Here is a 12,143-nt window from a genome sequence, read left to right as displayed (position 1 = left end):
AGGCTGTGACCACTCAGCAGAGAGGAGGGAGGAGGCAGAAACAACAAGAGCAGTAAGAGGAGAATGAAAACCAGCAACAAGCCCAACTGCATGGGCACTGGAGCCAGCAGGACAAGCTCCTGCAGAGGCAGAGGGGCTGTCAGTCATGGCTGGACAGACTCACCCTTGTGCTCCCAGAGCAGTAACCATCACCCACATCCCCTGGGAGAAGGTGGCAGCCCCTGCAGTGCCAGGTGGCACATCCTCAAAGGGTCCAGAACTCGCTGTTCCCATGTGCCAGAGAAGTCCTGGGGCTCAACAGCATGGCAATGCCAACCAGGTGCTGGCACCATCTTCCCAGCTGCTGGTTTGGCAAAATCCCAGAGGTCTATCACTGCAAAGGTGATCAAGGCAGGCTGGAAAGATGCCTCTCCATAAGCCCACATGTCCAGCACACATTGCTCACACCTGGTGCAAATGTCCTTAGCCAGCACTGAAGGTACCACATGATCAGAGAGATCACCATGGCATTAGGATTGCCCTCAGCCACCAGAGAGCAGCACGAGGTCAGGGTCAGACACGAACTTCACTGCAATTCAGTGTGATAAATCCATAAATCCACACATCTGATGTGTTTTCAGGGTGATGCTTGGGCTACAGGAAAATGTCACAACTCTTGGTATTTTTAAAGTGCACAGTCACTAATTGTAGCATCATGGTTTGCAGCATGCCAAGTGTGTCCCACAAGAACATAAAACCAGAGCTTCTCATTTTGCATAAGTAAGACTTCACAGAACTCAAATGCCTGGAAAGTCTTTACATGAAATACATATGAAATGGGAGCAAAAAGCCACCTAAGAAACATTTTTAATTTATGAACTGTCAGACAAAAACGTCTCAGAATTAAAAGATAAGGGGGTTTAGAAGATAAGGGGCTCTGCATCTGACACCTTCTGCAGCCTGGAAGCATCCACGTGATTAGTTTCTGAAATACAGATTTTCCCACTGTGCCAGAATGTGGGAGCAATGGGTTGGGAGGCACAGACAGATGTGCTCCAAGCCAGAAGACAGATGTGCTCCCAGACAGAAGTATGGCAGGAGTTTACAACTGCAGTACTTATTTAAAAGGCAGCAATGCATTATCCCTTGGGGGGAAAAAGAATTTTAAATAGTTTAAGAAAAGAAAACAGGATGATTAATTAAACTTGCTATTTCTAGAAAGAACCTGCCACAGCAGATGCGCTCTGGTCCTTCCCTGGGGATGGTTTACAAAAACAGAGCCCTGTGGCTCTTTGTTCCCCACAGCTTCGTGTCATTAGACAATGGCTGTGTGTTCTCTTCGTTATTTTAAGTTGTTGATTAGGGTGGATCTACAGGGAAGGGCCCTGGGCCACCTTGCAGAGACAACCACCCAGTGAGGAGCTTTGGGTCCCAGGCTGCTGCTGCCCTTCTCCAGTGCTGGGTCAGCAGCCACCTTTATTCCTGCTGAGCAGCACAGGAGCTCCTGGGTTCCAGCATGAGCGGCTCCTGTGGAGCAGAAGTTTGAGAGGTGTTCTGGGGAGGGACAGTCTCTCTCTGGGTTTAGGGTGAAGGCTGCTGGCCCCAGCCCCACCCCAGAGAGGAAGGTCAGAGTGAAACAGCTCTGCTCCACCATCCTCGCTGGGGAGTTGTATGAGAAAACAGCATTGGAGCTTACTGAGGCAGCAACCATAGGGACAAAAAGAGCAAGCTGAAACTTATTACAGCCCTCCAAAAAAGCAAAATACCCTAGTGCACGTTTCCTGCTTGAGGCACCCTTCCTGGACTCCCGCAGTAACAGGAACACGGTCCTTAGGAGGTGGCACACACAGCAGCAATTACAAACTGATAATGTACAAATTGTCACTTAAGTGGGATTACTGCTACCTCCTCCAGCAGCTTCTTTGCTCCCTGCTCTCCCTCACCCTCCCTCTGCTCCAAAAGTGGGGGGGAGAATGACAGATGCAATATTTTACAAAATGAGATAATTATATAGCAGCCACATGGTGAGATTAGATTAGCAAGAGATTTCAATGCAGGGATATTTAATAAGAATGAGACACAGGTACATGGAAATGCAGGCAGCAAAAGGTCATCATCATCATCACCACGTTGAGATTATGAAACAAAACGCTTATGACCTACACGGGCTTTGATGCTCGCTGCAGTAATTCTATTGTTATTGCAACACAAATAGGATTATTCTGAACAGGAGATGGATAGCTGCACACAGCCAACAAGAATTAAAAAATAACACTACAGTGACTACAGCAAAGCAGTTCAGATGCAGGGCAGAAACTCTATCCCATTTCCACCCTGTAAGGTTTGCACTCTATGTTCCTCATGCCAAATACAACAGGAACAGCCCACAGCTTGGGACTAAAGCCCTGCTTGCTGCTAGGAAAGCAGTAATAAGGCCCTGGATGCAGGAGGACAAGGGCAGTCCCTCCTCACCTCTGCCAGTCCACTCCACCTTGTGTTGGGCCAGAGCATCCCCACGAGGACGTGATCCACTGCAGAGAGTCCTCTCAGAGGCAAGGCCTCCATTCGTCACTATCTTGGCCTTTGTTAACACTAATGCAAATCCATCTTTATGGATTACCGTCCTCTGTCTGTTGAAAAATTCTCTCCATGTTATCTTAAATGTGAGGGGGAGCAGGGAGGGGGCCAGAGGAGTCAGTCCTGGCAGTGTGGCGGAGCTGACATGACAGCCGAGGCGCGCAGAGGGATCTGATACAGACACAGAGATGGATCACACAGATGAAGTGATAATTTCACAGCCATTAAGCCACACTCTATAGGAGCCTTCATTAAAGTCTGCTGGGGGGAGGAAGCAAGCCTGCTTGATTTTTTTCTTTTTTTTTTTCTTAAGACAGCAAATAGTAACTATCCAAGAGCATTCCTACTTTTATTTTAGAGAGGGACATTCCCCACAGGAACATCTCAGACCCTCTGCCAGTCTATGGCTGTCCTGAAACTACGAGTCCTCTGCCTGCCACAGATGCTGAGCTGTGATCAGGGTAAGCCTGCAAAAGCACAGACCTGATGGGAAGCCAGGTATGGCTCCACAGAGCCTCACAATTTCAGAGACAGGCACCACAAGGACACAGGAGTCTGGACCAAGATGTTTAACCTCAACCTTGGACTGAGATGCAGACTCAGGACTCAGATCAGCTGATGCCATTCTCTCTGTCATGGGTCCCCAGGCATGAAACCTAATTATGTGCCTGCAGCTTGAAATTTTACTTTTGTTGTCCACACTGTACTGCCCTGGATATAAAAGACTAATTCTTAATAACTGCTTAAAACCAGGCAAAAATAGCCCTCCTGCACATGGCTGCTGCTCACCACTGCTGTCTCAGCAAGCTTCACCCTGGGAAAATGTCAGTGTTTGATTGACGCCACAGAAACACCCATTGCAACATGTTCTAAACAAAAACATCTGCAGTAACTTGTACAGCACAAGTCAGAGAGACCAGCCCCCCTCCCATCAGTGAAGGCAGAGATCAGGGCTGGCTCTGCCATGGGCCACCTGCACTCAGCCCCTGAGCCCAGGAGCAAAGCAGGACCTGCAGGGACAGCCCTGCATGCCACATCACTGTGGGGAATGAGCTTCTCCTGATGAGTTCAGCAGCTCATCTCAGAAGCAAATAGCTCTGTGCCATGCCCCAGGAGGTTGGAGCTGAGGGGGCAATGACTGCTGACATGCCCATGTCTGTGGGGAAAGAGGCTAAATCCTCCTCTGGAAGACAATGGACAGTGGCCCTGTGCCTGGGAGCAGATGGCTGTGTCAGAGCTGATCCTAGAGATCATGTGTTCCCAGAGGAATGATGGTGGTGCACACACCTCCATGCCAGCACAGCACAGTGGGCTGGAGCTTTCCCACCTGGAGTGGTCCAGCACTCAGTGCATCCCACCAGAAAATCAGCTCGAGGCTGCACAAAACAGACTGGCACTCAGCCCGTGACATCCAACTCATCTTCTCTTCCCAGGGCAGGACAAACAGCTTTCACATGCAGGCACCATCTCCTCTGCCTCAGCTCATCCTCCAGCATGGCTGGCAGCAAGGGAGCCACTGCAGCAGGCAGGGAACTCCGGGCAGGCAGGGTGAGCACAAGATCTTACAGTTACATCCCAGGAAATCAGAGACCCAAAATACAGAGACACAGTTAAATGCAGGCACGTTCCCCTTCTACAAGACAAATTGCTTTCAGTAATCTGGAATTACTTCTCTTGGGCTTTCTAAAGACTTCTCAAACATATTAGGACAGCCAGGAGCACAGATGAACTATTTAGCTTCCTTGATAGGAAAATATTCTCTTCACACAGCCAGTACGACTTACAAGAAAGCCAATGGGGAAATCTGTACCATCTTCACACAGAGATGTGTAGAAATGATTAATACCTAAAGTTAGCCATGATTTATTGCCCTATCCCAGGTAAAAGGTGCCAAGACTAGATAATTCTGCTGTGTCCAAAGCGAGCTCACAGGCTGGAACTGCTTTGTAAAAACAAATGCAGCTTCACCAGCCCTGCTCATTGTTGAAGACCAAATCCTGGCAGGATAGTGTCTTAATTTGATCCTCACAGCTTTATGGACACATATAGAAATGTCAAGACTTTTTTTCCCATTTTAAGCTGTGTAAAAAGGCTGAAATTTGGGATTTGGATAGTCTTATCTGAACACCACAGTAAGCCATTAAAAACCAAAACAAAACCAAGGTACAGAAATGGTGTAGTAAGTGTTTTTGGAGTTCTGTCAGTTTGGTTTGGATAATTTTTAAGCCACAGGAGAGAAGCAGCTGAGGCTGGAGGACAGACATCCATCCTCCTCCAGCAGCACAGAGGGACAGAGGGACGCTCCCTTCTGCCCGTGCAGCAGCACTGGCTCCTGGTGCCCCTGCTCCAGTGAGCATTCCAGCTCCAGCCACACGGATCTGCCACACTCTGACAGTGCTAAAATAAATGTGGAGCACCTCTGGCTGCAGCTGAATGTGATGAATGTGCAGCTGGCACGCCAAGGTTTCTGTGGGTCACCCTTCTGTTTAAGGTCAACACAATTATTTTAATTATTACCTGGATCTCAATTTCAATCGGTTGCCAAAGGGTGAGTATTTATCTGCATCCTGTGATGCAGGAGAGTGTTTCTGTGGGCATGTCCAAGAGCTAATGCAGGCTTTTCCCTGTGCCAGGGATACCAACATTCCCCTGGTCAGAGAACAAGCTGGGAGGTTTCCCAGGGGCCATCGGTACCTTCTCCCACCTTGCAAGCACCTTGGGCAGAGAGGGCTGGAGCCAAGAGCTTTAGCCCAAATTCCTCTAATGAACAAACTTCATATTCCCAAACCCAGCAGCAAGAGCTAATTACAGTTTGCACTCTAGATTGAGAGCAAAAGCTCACAGAGCTTAAAACACCAAGGAGTTTTTCCAGCAATCTCCTGAAGGGGAAGAGGCTGACAAGCACAGGATTGCACTAATGGCTGTGGTGAAACACTCGCCCGTTTGCAGGAGTGCTTTGATACTCTCACCAGATGAATGCCAGCCAGCAAAATGATTAAAAATGCTAAGGCTGGCAAAACGTAGGAAGCTTTAAAGAGCGTGTATCAGAGCAGCTTCCACCGCCCCGACACCGCCTTGGGCTCTGCAAATCCATTTCTCCCTACAATTGTGTGCAAGTACTAGTTTATCTCCCTTGTTAAGTAACCTGTATCAAAACCATCAGAGGAATATATTTTTGAAGTTTCTGGTGACCTAGTTCAAAGTAACAATGTGAAATTTATTCGTCCAAGCCAGGCACATGATGTGGGGAGACGACACTTCTCATCTGCATAAGGGCCTATAAATATCCTTATGCAAACCACGGCCGGGCTCTCGTTAATGCCAACACAACCTGAAAATAATGTTAAATACCGAAGGGAAAGGGAAATTCAATTACTCTCATTTGATGCAGAGCAGGAGAATGCCCTTTAGCAGTGCAGTGGTTTATGAAGTGCAAGCAGCAGAGAGGTGATGGAGACTGCAGAGGCACCACAACTCGCTGAGCTGGGATCGGCTGCCCAGGGGGCCAGCGAGCCACAGGGACCCTCCAGACAGGATTCGCTCAGTTTTCATGCTGCAGAGGTGTCAAACAATCATCTCCAGCTTTGAAGAGAGAGAGCCTACGAGTGATCACACATCTCTGTCCCCAGCTCATCTGGAGGCTTTTCTCCTGTCTCTAGAATGTGTTTGGAACTCCACCATCCCCTGAAACCCCCTGGTTAGTGGAAGCTGGGAGCACAGAGCAAGGAGGGCTCACACTCGTGAATGATTCCCTGTCAGTAATAGTGAGTGAGCACTAAGCTCTCCCAGCACTCCTCTGAGGTGGAAAAAAGTCATCACTGACTCTCAGTGATGCCAAACAGCCACCAGACCCAAGCTGAGCTCACAGTCCCTTCCCCTGGAGCTGCCCTCTCTGAGCAGGCTGGGGTTAGCCAGGACTGCCTGTCCCACTGGTGCTATTATGAAGATCAGGAACCACAATCTAACTGAAAGCATGGTGATGTTAGTCCCTGCCAAATGCAACCCTGGCACTAGCAGTGTAAAGCCAGACTTGCTGGCTTGGTCTCTGTACCCAAGGACACAACCAGAGGCAGCACTCCTGTATGAGACAGACAAAATATTTCCAAAGATCTCTGCAGCAAACATCACTGACACCCTCCCTGCAGCCCCTATGCTGCTTGTGAAGATGGGCTGCACCACCCCAACACTCACACATGATGCTATTCAAAGCAAAAGGGATCTACAACAGGGTAAGAGCAGAGCTTTTCCTTTCAGGAGCAGGAGCTGCCATGAGCCAGGGCCTGGTGTTCATGCTGTGCCAGCCCATGGACAAATAAGATGGGAGCCCAGCCCTCCCACTGTCAGATCCACAGCCACCAACAAGGCTATTGAGTAGCAGGTCCAGTTCAGAGCATCCCAAAAGCACAGCAACTGGGATCAAATCCCTACTCTGCATCCATTAATCTCCGTGAGCAGTGGAAGAACACACGCCCCCACAGCCTTTATCATAAGCCACATCTGATATCCTCTCCACTGATCACCTCTTGCAAGCTGTCCTACTCAATTCAGGAGAATAAGTCAAAGGTACCAGCCCTTCATCCTCTCTTTAAGGCAGTTCTGTTTGCTTTTGAAGGCAGATATTATACAGTGGCACAATACAATCAGGAAAAGCAGAGGAGGAATGGCACCAGAGCCGTAACCACTCGCGATAAGAGGCAAGCGTGCAGTGCAATGAACATCTCTTTCCCATTAAACCTTTCTGAATGACTCTCATTTCCAATCTTGATGCACCCTATGGAAAAATATGATAGGTTGTTCCTCATCTCTCTAATGTACTTTAAATAGACGATGCTCCAGATGGTATTGACATTGCTAAACAAATTGTGAAATCCACATGCCAAAAATACTGTGGGTAAACATACTAAACCACCCCGTGCAACAAAAGAGGCTAAAAGAACTGCAATCATCATCAACTTTAAATGCTACTCACATCGCAGAACAGGGACTAGGCTTCAATTTTTGTTACTTTTAACAAAAATAAGATAGTACAATACTAATCAGAGATGAGGCTTGTAACATGCTGCAGACAGGATCTGGGGGAAGAGCTGCCAGCTGCAAAGCCTTCCACATGTAGATGGGTGTGATGGGAGCAGCTCAGGTCAGCAAGGACAATGTCAGTGACACACCATGCTTTGTGCCTGGCTGAAAACTTGGTGGGACTCAGTACAACTCTCAGCCAAAAACAAATCACCCCAAACAAACCCCTTCATAATAGCACTCATCTTTCTTGCCCCACTGATGCTGTCAGCATGGCAGGTTGGAGTGACATGGAGGGAAACAGGCTGCAGGGAGGCTCAGCACAGACCAGCGTGGTCCTCCCCTATGGCATTTCCCTTTCAAATGCAGATCTTGTTATGAAATATGGTCAGCTTCATGTGAAAGAGGGAAATTGAGTTTCAAACTTGAACAGCTTGAGTAGTTTACTCAAGAAAGAGCCACAGTACACTCTTTGTGCTATTAATGCTCACAGTAAAACCCTACTTGGGAGTACAAATGGCATTTGGAAAATTATTAGGAAGAAAAGCACTTAGCAAAATCCTTGGGGAACTACCTCTGCAAAATGCTCTCTGATGGTGTTCAGAGAGACAGGCAAACGAGTGACCTGCTTCCTCAGTGTCTCCAGGCACAGGTAGCACAAATAAGGCTTTGGGCAAAAACCAGTTGCCACTAAACACCTTCTCTAGCTGGGAATCTGGGCCTGTTCTTGCATGAAGAGCAACTCTGACCTCAGGAGCAGCTGCCATGAAGCAGCTGAGGCTGTCAGGCACCAGTTCAGCTGTGTGAGTGTGCAGCAGGCACAGCCACGTGTGCACACACGGCCCTCGGAGCGCTCTGCCAGCCCGGCTCTCAGCACCATCCTCAGCACAGCCTCACTGCTACAGAGGGGAAAAAAGGTAACAAAGAATCATTGCCACCCTTCACCCCCTGGTTTTTCCCCCCAAAAGCAGCCCTGACTCCTCAGAGAACACTCTGAGGCACAGGCACAAAAATAACTCACCAGGTAGAGAAACACCCACTTAATAATGAGAGCTGAAGTGAGGACCAAGAAGTCTTCCAAGGAAAGTGCTGAGGAGCAAAGGGGCTGCAGGTTACTGAGAGGCAATCTGTCGATGGGTACAGTTAGTCTGTGCTGCTGGGATGCCATGCTGCTCCTCTGGGAAGCTGTGTGCTGCTCCCCAAAACTGCACCAGCCTGCTCCACCACCCCACTGGGTGCAGGGAACACTTGGCCCTCAATTGCAAGTGGAGACAGTGAGGATAAGAGGCTACAACCTCACCATTTCCACATCACCAATGACAGCTTGCATTTTAAGGGGCGGCTCCCAACCTTAGCACCAGCATTTCAGCCCTGCAAGGGCACTGGGATTTATGCCCTATGTTGCAGGGTTGCTCAGCTGACATTTGTTATTATTGTTCCTGCTCATTTGTTTTACCATTGCTGCAGAGAGGAGCATGCAGGAGCTTCTGGAGCAGTTGTCTCACTGTGTGTTGCTGCAGGAGAGCCCAGGGCTCTTGGTACCCTCCCCCTGTGCTGTGTTCAGGCACCATTCAGGGGCTGCTGGGCATCCCAAGCAACAGGGATGAGTTGAGCCTGGCATCAGTTCCCTCCCAAAACACTGCTGTGTGCTCCTTCCCCTCGTGACAGCCAGCTGCTGGCTCAGACACATGTCACAGCATCATTTTTACTTGAGTCTAATGACAGTTTATATTTTACATTTATAAACCACCAGTTCTTCCCTTCAGGGGGATGCAGAGGGAAGAGGCCAGAAGAGTTCAGGACTTTGCATGGGCAGGTGTCCCCCCAGCCCCAGTGTGATGTTCCAGGGCTGGTGTGGGGGGTGCATCTCCCTGGGGACCCCCAGAAAGTGTGGAGGAGAGCTCACATCTCATCACCCCTTAGCACAGCAGCATCAGCAATAGAGCTCTGGTCTCACAAGCTCTGGCCATGCCCATCAGCTCCTGATGAAAGCTCCCTCCTGCACTGCAGCCAAGATTTCTCTCTCCCCAAGGTGGGTTACACACAGTTTATGAATCCAGCTGGTCTTTTATCCCACACTGACAGTTAACAGCAGTAAACACAGCCCCCACAATTTCCTCCTCTGTGCCTTTCTGCCAAGCAAAGGCTGCTCTGTCCTCACCATGCAGTCAGAATGAAGAAAGGGCTGCTCTTTTAAGAGGCATTCCTGGATCCCAGCATTGCACTGAAGGAGCCCTGGGTATCCAGCATGACAGCACATTCCTGCACTGTCACTCCCAATCTGAGCATGCTGAATTGCTGTCACTGCCATCTCTGAAACACCAACAGGCACATGTGCTTTAATTGAGGGCACACCACGTGCTGTGCTCTTGTACTCTGAAGGTTTCACTCTCTGAGGGGACGGAAGAGTGCAGGGTAAAACCAGACATGGGGAAGGGGAGATGCCCTTTGGAAAGGGCTCTTAGCATTTGGGATGAGGGGGTGTTTGACAGGTGCCCACCTGGACCTGCAGGGTGAATCAGTTTCTCAATGGCAGCAAGGCTGAGGGTGAAGGAAACCAGCACTTGGAGGCATTGGGCCACTGCAGGGAGGGCCTGGGTGCTTTAATCACAGCAGCTGGACTTGGCTGAGCACGAGAGCAAGAGGGGGAACAGAAAATGCAATCTGCAGAAAGCAACAGCCCAATGACCTTGAGGTGCACAAAAAAGGTGAATAAGGAAGAAAGAGACAGAACTGGACCAGCACATTTCTGATCACATGCTCTGAAGCAGTTTTTCCTTTTCCCTCACACCAACTGCATGGGTGCAAGGGGAGGCAGAAACAGCACACAGACATCAGATCAGGTTCTCCCTTCCCGAAACTGCAGAGAATGTTTATATCCTCAGGGAAGATTAGCAGCAGCAAGCCCAGTCCAGGAGGCTGCATTTAGCACAGGGAAGGTCTGGTCAGATCCCTCCAGCAGCCCTGAGTTCTCAGTCTGCCCCAGGAGACCCACAGGCTTCCAGTAACAGCCTGTCCTGTATCCATGGACACTCGTGATCCTCAGTTGCTCATCATCCCTGTAAACCTGATCATGCCTTTGGGCTGAGACACAGCACCTCTGCAGCCAGGGCAGTGCCACACAGGTAAAAACCACCATCAGAACCATTTCCTGTCATCAGTCTGGGGTCTGCTTCCTTCCCTTCCTGCTGCCCAGCCTTGGCTCTTACAGAAAATTAAGTTAGCATAAAACCAATATTAAATTATAATTTTAAAAATTAAATTCCCACACTGATACTTCCTGTACATTTGTTTCTGTTCTGCTCAGCTCATCCCAGCAGCGAGTCCAAGCTCTCTGACCTGTTCCTATCACCACTATTCATGCTTTCCTACCACAGTCCTGTCTTGTGCTGCTCATTTCTAGCCCAGCCCTACCTTAGCAGAGAAAGGCTTAAAGAGGGACTAGTTTTTTTAAAAAAACCTGGATATCCAAGGAATTAATAACCAGAGTGAGAAGACCGTGAGGAGAGACAGACTCATTTTTGGACAGAGGAGGAGGATTTCTCATCTTCTCCTGGTGATGTAGTTTACAGCCAGCTAGGAGAGTCCTAAAGCCTTTAAGTAAAAAAGATACATATTTTTAGTCTCTGTTGCTCATTTGGGTTGAGATTTTTCTAGAAACTTTTAGGCAACTGAGCATGTGAGGACCTGGATTCATGTGCCCAGCAGAGCTCCACTTCAGTCCAAGAACGAGGCAAGCTTGCAGCATTTCCAGTTGAATTCCCAAACAGCCAAGGCATCAAAATCACCACCAGCTTCTTAAAATTACCCAATACCTCCTTCCCCTACAGACATCAAGCAGTCAGGGAGCTCCCATCTGCGAGGATGAGGAGGGGAGGCCCCCTCCAACAGGCAGCATCCTCACACACACAGGTTCTGGATGAGCAGGTGACCAGTTTGCTTCAACCTGCTGCCTCCCACCTTCCCCCAGAGCCAGGTCCCCTTCTGGCCACTCACCCCGCTGTGCTTCCCATCATGTGCAGTGCTGGGGACATCAGGCTCCCTGCAGGCAGCTGAGAGAGAATGGGTAGTGCTATAAAAAGCTCGAGATTCCCATTATTTCCTCTCTTCCAACAGCTCCTCTCGCGAAGCACTGGCTGGGGTTCAGGAATCTGTCACTGCAAGCAGCGTGCTGGAAAGAAGTTTCCTAATTGCCTTATGTTGGGAGATACACATGGAACCAGCACGGGGGCTTCCTCTGGAGGCTCCCCCCTGGCCCACCCCTTCTTCCTCCCTGGGGCAGGGGCTGGGGGCTTCCTCTGCAAAGCAACAACCCCTGGGTCATGAGACAAACTGAGAATCTCCTCTTCCACTCAACAGTGGGAGTTCATTGCTGCCCCTCACAGCTGTGACATGAAGCTCTTAATGTAATTCCTGCAACTTCCTGATTCAGTGAGGAGGAGCAGGGTTATATGTGGAAAGTTAACAGACTTCATTTGCTGTTGTTTTCAGACTGTGTCACAGTCACAGAGACCTGGAGAAGCTGAGCACGGCAGGACAGGCAATTACTTCAGGCAGCTTTCCAGCAGGAG

General features: G+C 49.3%; 1 protein-coding gene across 2 annotated transcripts in view; it reads right to left on the bottom strand.

The window, feature by feature from the left end:
• Positions 1 to 12,143, bottom strand: part of CACNA2D2 (calcium voltage-gated channel auxiliary subunit alpha2delta 2) — a 211,101-nt gene that overhangs the window by 83,984 nt on the left and 114,974 nt on the right. The gene's annotated exons all lie outside the window — the stretch shown is intronic.

The sequence above is a fragment of the Agelaius phoeniceus genome, chromosome 11 (assembly GCF_051311805.1).
Source record: "Agelaius phoeniceus isolate bAgePho1 chromosome 11, bAgePho1.hap1, whole genome shotgun sequence".
In the NCBI taxonomy this organism is placed as follows: domain Eukaryota; kingdom Metazoa; phylum Chordata; class Aves; order Passeriformes; family Icteridae; genus Agelaius; species Agelaius phoeniceus.
The sequence above is the reverse complement of the archived record's forward strand: the minus strand, read 5'-3'. Positions and strand labels throughout refer to the sequence as shown.